The sequence below is a fragment of the Arachis hypogaea genome, chromosome 12 (assembly GCF_003086295.3).
Source record: "Arachis hypogaea cultivar Tifrunner chromosome 12, arahy.Tifrunner.gnm2.J5K5, whole genome shotgun sequence".
NCBI classification, from domain to species: Eukaryota; Viridiplantae; Streptophyta; class Magnoliopsida; order Fabales; family Fabaceae; genus Arachis; species Arachis hypogaea.
The window spans coordinates 75,987,717-76,000,596 of NC_092047.1; positions in this window are offsets into that span (position 1 = coordinate 75,987,717).

Genomic DNA, 12,880 nt, shown 5'->3' on the forward strand with positions numbered 1-12,880 from the left:
CAAGTTACTTTGTCTATATTGCAATTTTGTGTTTCTTGAAGTTTTGATTAATAAATTTTACATTTTATGCTTCATTTATGTTTGATTGCTTGTTTATGTTTGGTTTTGTTGATAGTTGGTTATAGTTTTATATTTTACTTTGCAATTTTCCATGTTTTACTTTTATGCACACAAGGTGTTTGTGAAAATGCCAACTCTAGATTTTGAGTAGATTTTCCCACCTTGGCTTGTGGTTTGAGTTCCTAGGATACTAGAGTCATAATGTCCGACACTTAGCGGTAATTCTTGGGTAGTTAGTTGGCTCTTGTTTCCATTGACGCTAGCCTTTTATCAACTAGTTTGGTAAGTTGGTTAGGACTTATGGACTAAGGTCAATTATGCTTACTTGACTTACTCCTCGATGGTTGGGATTGACTAGGCGAGATTGACTCATGATAATTACCTTAGTTGTGGTTATGGCATTGATAGGATTCTTTGGATCCTCATTCCTAATTCAAGGTTCTTTTATTGCATTTTCACTAGTTTTGATCCTATTTACCTCTACTTGCTTCAATTACAATTTTGATCATTACTTAGTTCTTTTAATCTTTCATTCTTTAATTGCACAAAACCCATTTTGTTCTCTTCACAACCGAAAGAAGTAACATTTCATTTGCATTCCTAGGGAGAACGACCCGAGGTTTAACTACTCTCAGTTTAGATTAGAAATTGTAAACTTTGATCGAGCATTACTTGTTGGTTGAGAACTATACTTGCAATGAGGTTATTTCTCCTTTACCGAGAAGGAATTCTCAACCGATGAATTTGTTTGCATCAAGTTTTTGACGCCGTTGCCGGGGATTGCAAACGGTGTTATATCTTTTGGTTGTTGTGAATATGTTAATAGTGTAAATAGCTCTTTTTGGTTGTTTGGTTGTTTTTGTTAGTAGATTTTTGTTTATATTTTCTTAATGAATTTTTCACACCATTGCCACAATGCACCCCAATGGAACCCAAACACTTGCCTATATGGTCACCAACCTTATACACCATCAACCCACTACATGCAAGACCCTTACTCCCATGAGTTTGATTGTCAACCTTCATCACCTCAGTCCTCATCTTCATATATGGATCAAGCCACACAAGTACTTTTCATGCTCATTCAAGAACAACAAGAGTTCCAGAAGAAGCAAGAGCAAGTCATGTCTACCTTAGCCAAGGCTTTGGGTCATTTAGCTTCATTGCGTTCATGCCACAAGCAAGAAACTCTAGTGGATGAATGTGTGGAACCAAGTGAAAAGTGTAGAGTGAAAGAAGAATTGCAAGATCAAGGAGAAGATGTCAAGTCACCACATGAAGTGCAAGAGGAGATAAATGAAGAGTGGATAGGAATTGATCAAGAGAATTCCATCATTCAAGATTTTTTGTCCAACTTGGGTAATTCCTTTCATGACCTTCATGAACCTCTATCATTAGATTTGGAAGGAGATGTTGATGTGGACTTCACACAACCTCCAATATTTGACTTGAATGATGATGAAGAAGATTCAAAAGAGGTTGAGGAAGATATTAGTTGCCAAGAAGTGAAGTTAGTTGTGCAAGAATGAATTGAGTGGGTGAAGAATTCTCCAACAAGATTTCTAGGCCCACATCAATATGCCGTTTTAGAAACGGATGGTCAACTTCGAACCTTCCTTGGAGTAGTGGATGGTGAAAAGAAGAATGTTGATTGGCAAAGAAAAGGAAAGTTCATCAAAGGAGCCAGCTCAATTTTGGTGCATAAGTCACTTTAGTGGATTCCGGGGAGTACACAAGCATTCCAATGGTGATAGAGGAACTCAAGTATGGGATCTAGACATTAATTTCAAGAATCAATACTTAAGGATCATAGTTGCTAGCTTGAAGTCTCTTATAAGTTTGATGTAACTTAATTGGGACCCCGGAGGTCGAGTCAATAGCAAACATGGTTGGAGATTCAAGGAGGAGTGAAAGCATAAGCCGCCCTAGCAAGGATCTCTCTAGCAAGTCCAACTTAGGACTATAAACCAAAGTGTTAGGTGGGAGACACCCCACCATGGTAATATCCTTCTAACCCTCTCTCTTTTAGCCTTTGTTTCATGAATAATTGGTTATTTTGCTTGGTTGGTTGGTTTTATTTTGATGTTTGTTGAGCAATTTTGGTAAAATAAGGTATTTTTGGGAGTTTTGTTATGTTCTGGGACTTGAAAACCTATTTGGGATGTCAAGTTTAATGCCTTAGAGCCAAAATTTTTGTTGCAAGAGTAGAGACCTGTGCGTCTGCACAGACCTGTGCATACGCACAGCGCTCTTATTTTCCCATCCCTGTGCGTCCGCATAGCAGTATGCGCATGCACGCCCCCAAGAGCCCTCTCTGTTCGCAGCACACGCACGGCTTGTGCATGTGCACACCACTTCCTTTTCCCTTCTATGCGTCCACACAGCACCTGTGCAGCCGCACACGTTAAAAAAAATCGTGCGAGCGCACACCCTTTTGTGCGCCCGAACAGCATGAACAACACCCCCTGGTCGCAGCGCATGCACAAGCTATGCGTATGCACCCAAACTTTTTCCCTCTTCTGTGCGTCCACACGCTCTTTGTGCGCCAGCACAGGTTGCGTTTCACCTACTGCTCGCAGCGCTCGCACGATCCTGTGCGCACGCATACCCCCCTCTTTCTCCCCTGTGTGCGTCCGCACACGACCTTGTTCATCCGCACAGGTCACTTTTCGAACGTTAATTCGAAAAGATCAGGGGATCGCGCTTCATTTCCTTACCTTACCCCAACCCCTTCTTCTTCTTCTCTGAACACACACACTTACCCAACCCCTCTTCTCCCTCCACCCAGCGACCAACCACCGCCAGCGACCACCCTGCCATCGCCGCCACGCACACTCTCGCTCTCTCTCTCTTCCCTTCTCTCTTCTTCTTCTCTTTCTCCCATATTTCCCCTTTTCTCTCTCTTCTCTATCTCTGTACTCTGCGCCAGCGCTGCCCTAGGCTGCGCCTCTTCGATTCCGATGAGTAGCCACCAGCAGCGGCGAACCCCTGTGCCGCTGCGCCCCTCTCTATCTCGCCCAACCTTCCTTCATCCTTCCTTCTCTATCTGCTTCCAGGTTTTATTTTCGGCCTTGTTCCATTTCTTTCCTGCTACATTTTTCTTTACTACTTCTTTTTAGTTTTGATTTTTAATTCTGCTTTAGTTCCTAGGTGGTTTTTAGGTTAGCTGATTTACAGTTTTCTGGATTGAATATGGATATTGATGCTGGCTTAGTATTTTGAATTGTTTCCTGGGCTGGATGATGATTGCTTTGTCTGAGAATGAATATTTTTTTTTTGCCTGCACTTTGAATGAGGCAATGTATATTGATGAACTGTGATTATTGCTCATAACTTTTGCACAGGTTATGCTCATTGAAATGCTGAATAAATTTTTGACTCATCTTCTATGTCTGACCAACACAGATTTTGAATTTTGTTTCAATTTGCATTGCTGTTTTCTGATTGTGCAAAAAAATTCCTGCATTGTTGTTTTCTGCTTGAACACCATTTTGAACCTGAACTTATAGCTTTGTGACTTCTACTGGTGTTCTTGCTCTTATGCATATTAGATTCCATTAAATGCACTGCTAACTGAGCACTTATTTGATTATTCGTACTAACACATCAAACTGTAATTACAAGCTGAAACTTATTCTGTTTGATGCATTTTGCAAGTGCATAGCATGCTCATTTGCTGCAACATGTACATACTGCTCATTTCCTTTTGCTTAAATACCAAACCATCCTTAAACTTCCAATTTTGGAATTTGTTTGGTGTCATTGGCAGCAGTACATGCATTGCTTTCTATGTGAATTGATCAAATGCTTATCCATGTGTGTTTAACATCAATGACCATACACTTAGCCACTTGTTCCTTGAGGTTTTTGAGCAATGCACTTTGTTTTTCAATCAAGCATTGCTTTGGACAAAAGGCTATGTATATGTGATCAATTCCTACTTTTTCAACATGGATGAGTGCAAGCTTTCACTTTGACTTTGATTTTTGCCATTTGTGCTAATTTTTCCAAACTCTTTCAATTTCCAAGGCACAATGGCACTAACCAACCTCTTTGAACTCAATTCACATACATAATAAACCTAAGTCCTATGTATGCTTTCATTGTTTGTTCATTCATTCATTTATTACTTAGGTTGCTTGATTTTGGGAAAATACATTCTCTTTTCAACATTCTACGATTTTACGCATGTTTTCCATGATTGAGTATTTATTTATCTAACTGGCTCTTAATTGAATTGTTTGATTATATCCTTCTTCTTTCTGTGATTTTATCTGTTCCCTGAGTTGTATTCTATTTTTGTCTTTTTCAGGATGGGCCGCAAGGGCAAGGAGAAAGCCAATCCCTTGGCTCGCCCTCCACCTGTGCCTCCCAGTGACCATCCAGACACTTTCATTAATTTCGAGGCCCAAGAACAATATAAGAAGCTAGAAAAGCGTGCCTTTTATTATGAGAGGAAGCTAAACCTGCCCGAGAAATATGCGGATACAATCCTTGACAGAATAAATTTTTATCATTAGGGATTCGTAAAATCTGACCCGGTGGAAGTGAATGAACACCACGTCAAGGAATTTTATGCCAATCTCCTCAAGAGGGATGCCCAAACCGTTTTTCTAAGAGGTGTCACCTTAGACACCTCTAATACTGCTTTAGAGGCCCTCTTAGACCTTCCGCATATTCCTCCGGCTAGGGACGCTTATACTCAAATAATGACGGACGTGACCACGGACAAAATTTCTTTGGATGAGGTCCTGAAAAAGATTGGCCAGCCTGAGGCTACATGGGAATACAGCAAGGGAGAGCAGCCTGTACCTCGAGCATTGCGTGCACGGACCCCAACCCAGAGGCAAGGATCTGGCAGCAGATCATTGCCGATTACATCCTTTCGAGCACGCATGCCACTCATATCAGGATCCGTGTGGCAGTTCTTCTATGGGCTATTCTGGAGGGGAAGAGGATCTCTGTTCTTCCCCTCATCAGAGAGTCGATGATGAAGGTGAACCTACAGCAGAAATTCAACATTCCCTTGCCATCTCGCATCACCAGATTAGCAGCTCTATCTGGTGTAGAGAGACGTCCTACAGACTAGACATCTGTCTACATCAGTAAGCAGCCGTATCTACCATACAGAGATTATGACGGGCTGTCTCAGAAGAAGAGGAAGACTATTGAGCCTCCATCAGCAGCAGCAGAGCCTTCAGCACCTCCTTCAGCACCCGCACCCATACCCCGACCTCAGACACCATATGAGATGTGTCGGGAGATCCTTCAGGCCATCCACCGTTATGAGCGTCACAACGATCACCGCCTCCAGTGGATAGTGGCGAAGTTTGAGGGTAGAGACCCTGGGCCACCTCATCCAGATACACCAGAACCAGAGGCCGAGGAGCCTACATCTGAGGAGCCAGCAACTGAAGCAGGCCAGGTAATCTAGCCACCTGAGCAGAGACCTGAGGAGCACATGACTGAGGAGGTAGTAGTTGACAGAGCTGAGGAGCATAGAACCGAGGAGCCACGAGTTGAGGAGCCGATAGCTGTACCCGAGCCGAGACCTGAGGCAGCTGACCAGGCAGTTGGCCCGCCAGCAGCACAGACCACCGCATAGCCATCCAGCGCCATCATCGTCTACCAGCGTCATTGATAAACCCATATTTTATGATATATTTTGTGCTTAGTTTGAGTGATTTATTCAATCCTTTTCCCACTTATTCATGTTAACTGCATGGTTTTACTTTCCCTTCCTTATTATGTGATGTATGTGAAAAACATATTTCCTATGCTTTTAAATTAATTATTTTAATCACCTTTAATTCTATTCGATGTCGTGATTAGTGTGTTGAGTAGTTTTCAGATCTTCTAAGGTAGGAATGACTTAAAGGATGGAAAGGAAACTTACAAAAATGGAAGTAAAGCACAAAACGGAGCTTCTGAAGAAACTGGCATCCACACGATCGCATGGACGACGCGATGGCGTGCCAAGCGCGAATCAACAGCGATGCGGCCGCATGACTGACGTGACCGCGTGGCAAGGAAAAGCTCTGAATGACGCGACCGAGTGACCCACGCGGACGCATGACAGAGGCCACGCACCAGAAATTGCAGAAAACGCTCATTGCGAATTCTGAAGCCCTTTTTGGCCCAAATCCAAGTCTAGAAGGCATAGACCAGAGGTTATGAAGTGAGGGAATGCATCCATTCAGAGGGGAGACTCCACTTTAGTTTAGTTTTCATGATTTAGATTTAGTTTAGAGAGAGATTCTCTCTCTCTTTAGTATTAGGATTTAGATTTAGGATTTTTATTCACTTTCAGGATTATCTCTTTTGATCAGGTTCAATATTCCTTTTATTTACTTTTGCAAGCTACTTTATGAATCCTTTCATGTTACAGATTACTCTTTTATTAATGTTAATTGAGGTATTTCAGTTTAATATTGATTTCTTTTATTCATGCTATTGTTGCTTTTACTCTGAAGACATCCTTATTCCAAATAGATTTACTTTTCTCCTTTTGGCCTTGGTTAAGAAATCAGTAACTCAGGAGTTATCAAACTCAAACGTGATTGATAATTGTTATCTTTGTTAATTGAATTGAACTTCCATAATCCCAATCTTTTCTTAGGAAATAAATAGGATTCGAAGATCGAACCAATTAATCCCTTGACCTTCCTTTATCTTAGTAAAGGTTAACAAAGTGGAATTAAGATTCAACCATCATCATCATTGATAAAGATAGCTAGGATAGGACCTCTAATTTCTCATACCTTGCCAAAAGTTTGCTTTACAGTTATTTATTTATTCTAATTGCCATTTAATTTACTTGTCATCAAATTACTCGTTCCTCATTCTTGAAACCCCAAATTTACAATCTCCATAACCAATAATAAGAACAAACTTCCCTGCAGTTCCTTGAGAAGACGACCCAAGGTTTGAATACTTCGGTTAACAATTTATTTAAGGGGTTTGTTACTTGTGACAACCAAAACGTTTGTATGACAGGACTTTTGAAGGTTTAGAAACTATACTTGCAACGAGGATTTATCCGTAAATTTCTAGACCACGCAAAAGTTCTCTCGTCAAAATGGCGTCGTTGTCGGGGAACTACTAACGTGTGCCTTATTATTGGTTATTGTACATATTTTTCTTTTACTTGTTTGTTTATTTCTATTTTTCCTTTTTTAATTTTACTTGCTACTATGAACTCTCACCTCTCTCGCTTTGAGTTTGGCTCTAACTTTGTTGAAGGAAATAGAAGTTACAGCAGGAATATGCATCAAGGTCAGACCAATCAAGGATGGATGGAGCCAAGAGGATCTAATCAACCCTTTAGGCAACAACACCCTCCAAGATATCATGGACAACGACCATTCTACAATACATACCCAGCTGATAGATATGGTGGACAACCTTGTAACTACCAACAAGCCCCACCCCGTGCCTATAGACCATCCTCTCAACATAACCTCGAACCACCACACTCACAAGCTTCTTTTCGCCATTTGCCACCATATAATCCTTCCTTACCCCAGTTCCAATCCAATCACTCCCAAGCACCACCACTTTCCTATGTATCATGTCCAAATCCACCACCCCGAGAATCAGAGGTTCGCCTCAAGGCAACAGTAAATAAACTTCAAGTAACCATTCGACAACTGGATCAAGCAGTAATTCAATTAGTTTCTAGACGCGCAAACATTCAAGGACCAACCACAACCCCATGTGGACAATCTAATGAAGAGCGTAGCATGAAGGAGACACTAGAAACTCCAGTGGACAAGACAGAGCATGAATTCATGCTAGAACAAGTAGAAGAAGCTGTCATAGTACAAGAAGAAGAGTTGGTTGAAGATCTAGGAGACGCTGAACCTCCATGGGAATCCAGAGCTGAAGAGAAGTCCGTCAAGGACATTACAGATAATGCTAAGGAGGATAGCGCACAATCCCAAGGCAAATCGTTTACGAAGAATCAGACGGAATAATCCAAGAAGCAAATTCTCTTGATGATGATAGTCACAAGTCAAGTTCTCTTAGTAATGAACTTGCATCTGCAAGTGAGTTCTCTGAGATCGACAAATCTTTCCCAAATGAATACGAAGATGATGCAGAGGTAGATTTCTCTCAACCTCCAATCTATGACTCAAGTGATGAGGAAGACATAGAAGACTTTGACCAGGGTGATGATGCATTTGAAGATCCTTGCAAGGAAGTGGAGGAATTCACAGAAGATTACCAGGGAGTAGAACTTACAGAACCACTGGAAACACCTATCCCAAGGCCATTACCACCTAATACAAGCTTCAAGTGGGTACAATCCTTAACCTTTAACTTTACTTTTTCACTTGAATACAGTTTACTTGAAACAGATGGCCAGCTTAGAGCTCTCTGTGGCTTTAAGAGTAAGAGTGAAATGGCTCGTGCTCAGAGCTGGTGCACAAGGTTCAATAAGGTTCCACGCTTCAACTCGAAGTGCACGGATTGGCATCAAAATCAATCGAATGGATCTTGGAAAACGTTTGGTTACCATGGTGAGAATTTACTTTTTAAACCGCCCGGAAGGAAACATGGAGACCAAGACGGAGGCGGATTTAAAAACAAGGCTTGGGATCCTAGAATCTATTCTGACATTCGTCACCCCGGGAGCCCGAAAATCTGTTTGAAGATGCTCAGAAGCTTTACATGCCTAGTTTGGGACCCCGGAGGCTATTGGCATTCCAAGCATTGGTGGAGATTTTTGGATGAATTTAAACACAAGCCACCATAACAGGAAGCCCTTCCAATGTCCAACTTAAGGACTTTAACTAAAAGTGCTAGGTGGAAGACAACCCACCATGGTATGATCGTTCCTTTTGCAATTTTAATTTTATTTCGTTTTGTTTGTTTTTGAATTTTATTTTTATTTTATTGAACCTGGAATCATGCATAGCATTCACATTAAGCATTGCATTCTGCATACTGCATTAAAAAAATGCCACGCGACGCGACTGCATCAGCGACGCATCCGCGTCGCAAGGAGAGGGGAGAAAATAAAAACGAATAGAGAGTTACGCTGGAGCGTGGCTGGAGGCGTGCCCGTAGCACAAATCGTCCCACGCGATCGCGTCACTGACGCGTACGCGTCAAGTGGGAATACTGGCCTCCCACGTGACCGCGTGCCCCACGCGGCCGCATGACCAGGAATTCGACGTAATAATGGTGCACAGCCGAAAGTTGTGCTAGAATGGTGCTGGACTGGCGCTGGACGCGCAGTCCTTCTCACGCGACCGCGTGCCCCACGCGGCCGCGTCACATCTTACTAAGTGCCCACTCACGCGATCGCGTGCCCCACGCGATCGCGTCACCCAATATTTGGCAACTAATATGATTTTGAACAGAGAGTTGTGCGAGCGCGAGGCTACCCTCGCGCCAGTAGCATAAACTGTGTCACGCGACCGCGTGACCGACGCGACCGCGTCAATCCTTATAAGTGCAAGTCACGCGACCGCGTGCCCCACGCGTCCGCATCGATTGCGCCGTACAGTTTATCCTAATTTGCCAAATATCTTATCTTTTCTTCCCCAATCCTAATTTCTTCTATCTTTTCTTCTTTCTTCTTTCTTTCTTACTCTTCTCATTCCTCTTATCTTTTATTTTATTTTATTTCTTTGCATACTTTCATTCAATGCATTTTAATTTTGTGCATATTTTTATTTTCTTTTCTAAAATTATTGGTGTTCAAATGTTCTTATTCAACTGTTATATCTTTTCTGGTATTATCTTGGCACTTAGTGACTTGTTTACACTGTTGGGTAATATTATTTAAATCAATGCTATTCTTTTATGACATTTGAATTCCTTCTTGCATTGACATGAACTTATATTGATATTTTACCCACACTCCTTCCCTTGGTTGCATATTCTGCACCACTGGTATGCCATGGCTTCTATTGTTTTCTCACGTACATGTTGAAGCTTCCATGTAAATGAGACCCTTATCATTTGGCATTAACACCCATATTTTATTTATTTTCTATCTTTTGGGTTACTTTTCTTCTTTTTCTCTTCTTTTAGGTTGGCCACCGAAGATGGAAAAAGATAGAAACCTCTAAAAAGGGAAGACAAACAAGTCCATCTGCACAATCCTTGAAGGAAAGCATCAGTTGGAAAAATCCGTCCACCTGCACATCTCAGCATGCACCAAGGACGGTGCAACCTTTAAGTGTGGGGAGGTTGATACCGATCTCCATAGGTTAGTATTTTCTTATCAACACCAATATTTTATTTCCCTTGTTAATTGTTGCATTTGCATATTTGATTGCATATTTATTTGATTTTGTGCATTTAGTTACTACTTGGTTAAAGTAATAAATTTCTTTTTAATGACCCTATTTTTGAAAAATTTTCACTAATTTAAAATCAAAACTTTTGTGTTAAACTTATCAGAAGTTGTATTTGGAACATGGTTTTTGAGCCAAAGAACACACAACCTGTGAGATTTTGAGCTTATTTACATGGTTACATTATTTAATCATAAATTTTTATTCCTGTGTGTTTCCTTCTCTATGATTGTAATCTATATTTTGTTCCAATCTATATGTCCATTATTTAGTGTATTTACATACTTGCATATGATTGAGGCCATCGTTTGATTTTAGCTCACTTATCCCAAATAAGCCTACCCTTTAAATTAACCTTGTCAGCCACCTTGAGCCTTTTAATCCCCATTTATTCTGTATTTTACCACATCACTAGCCTTAAGAAGAAAAACAATTAAATATCCCAATTGAATCTTTGGTCAGCTTAAGATAGGGATTGTGTAACAATTAAGTGTGGGAAAACTGTGGGAACATGGGTTAATAAGGAAATGTATCATGTTTCTAATTTATTTAAATATTGGGAATTTGGGAATCTACTCATGAAAAACCAAAATAGAAAAATAATGGAGAATCCATGTTTATTGATAAGTTATGTTTGCTTTTATGATTCAAAAAAAAGAGAAAATATATATATATATATATATATAAGGGGACAAAATTACTCCAATATTAAGTTTAATAAAAGATCAATGCACATGTGATAAAAAAAATTAAAGAAAAATTGGTACATGAGTATGGGAATCATATAAAAGTGGGAATTATGGGTAGCTAGGCATGAATTTAAAAGTATATAGAGTATATGTATATTAGGTGAGAGCTTAGGCTAATTAAAGATTCATATTATAGCTCACTTGGCCATACATATATCCTCACCCTTACCTTAGCCCCATTACAACCTTGAAAAGACCTCATGATGTTTGCATTGGTACATTAAATATTTGTTGATTGATTAGATGAAGAACAAAGTTTAGAAAGCATGATTAGAGAAGAGTAGAGTGAATTACCCTATACACTTGAGAGACTAGAGTGATATACACTACCAGTAAGGGTTCAATGCTTGATTCTATGTTCCCTACTTTCATGAGCTATCTTCTTACAAGTTTACTTGTCTTTTATTATATAATTTGAATTAGTGGAATTTGATTTTTATTTATCTTAGAGAACTTATTTATTTTTAACCAAGTAGATAGGAACATCTTAGCATGTAGTTGCATTCATATAGATAGGTTGCATTTCATACATTCTAGCATTCCTCTTCATTTTTATAGCTTCTCTTGAGCTTAGCATGAGGACATGCTATTGTTTAAGTGTGGGGAGGTTAATAAACCCATATTTTATGATATATTTTGTGCTTAGTTTGAGTAATTTATTCAATCCTTCATCCACTTATTCATGTTAATTGCATGGTTTTACTTTTCCTTCCTTATTATGTGATGTATGTGAAAAACATGTTTCCTATGCTTTTAAATTAATTATTTTAATCACCTTTAATTCCATTTGATACCGTGATTAGTGTGTTGAGTAGTTTTCAAATCTTCTAATGTAGGAATGACTTAAAGCATGGAAAGGAAACATACAAAAATAGAAGGAAAGCACAAAACGGAGCTTCTGAAGAAACTGGCATCCACGCGATCGCATGGACAACGCAATCGCGTACCAAGCGCGAATCAACAGCGACGCGGCCGCATGACTAACACGACCGCGCGCCTTAGGCAGAACGCATATGACGCGGTCGCATGACTGACGCGACCGCGTGGTAAGGAAAAGCTCCGAATGACGCGACCGCGTGACCCACGCGGACGCGTGACAGAGGCCACGCACCAGAAATTGCAGAAAACGCTCATTGCGAATTCTGAAGCCCTTTTTGGCCCAAATCCAAGTCCAGAAGGCATAGACCAGAGGTTATGAAGTGAGAGAATGCATCCATTCAGAGGGGAGACTCCACTTTAGTTTAGTTTTCATGATTTAGATTTAGTTTAGAGAGAGATTCTCTCTCTCTTTAGGATTAGGATTTAGATTTAGGATTTTTATTCACTTTTAGGATTATCTCTTTTGATCAGGTTCAATATTCCTTTTATTTACTTTTGCAAGCTACTTTATGAATCCTTTCATGTTACAGATTACTCTTTTATTAATGTTAATTGAGGTATTTCAGTTTAATATTGATTTCTTTTATTCATGCTATTGTTGCTTTTACTCTGAAGACATCCTTATTCCAAGTAGATTTACTTTTCTCCTTTTGGCCTTGGTTAAGAAATTAGTAACTCAGGAGTTATCAAACTCAAACGTGATTGATAATTGTTATCTTTGTTAATTGAATTAAACTTCCATAATCCCAATCTTTTCTTTGGAAATAAATAGGATTCAAAGATCAAACCAATTAATCCCTTGACCTTCCTTTATCTTAGTAAAGTTTAACAAAGTGGAATTAAGATTCAACCATCATCATCTTTGATAAGGATAGCTAGGAT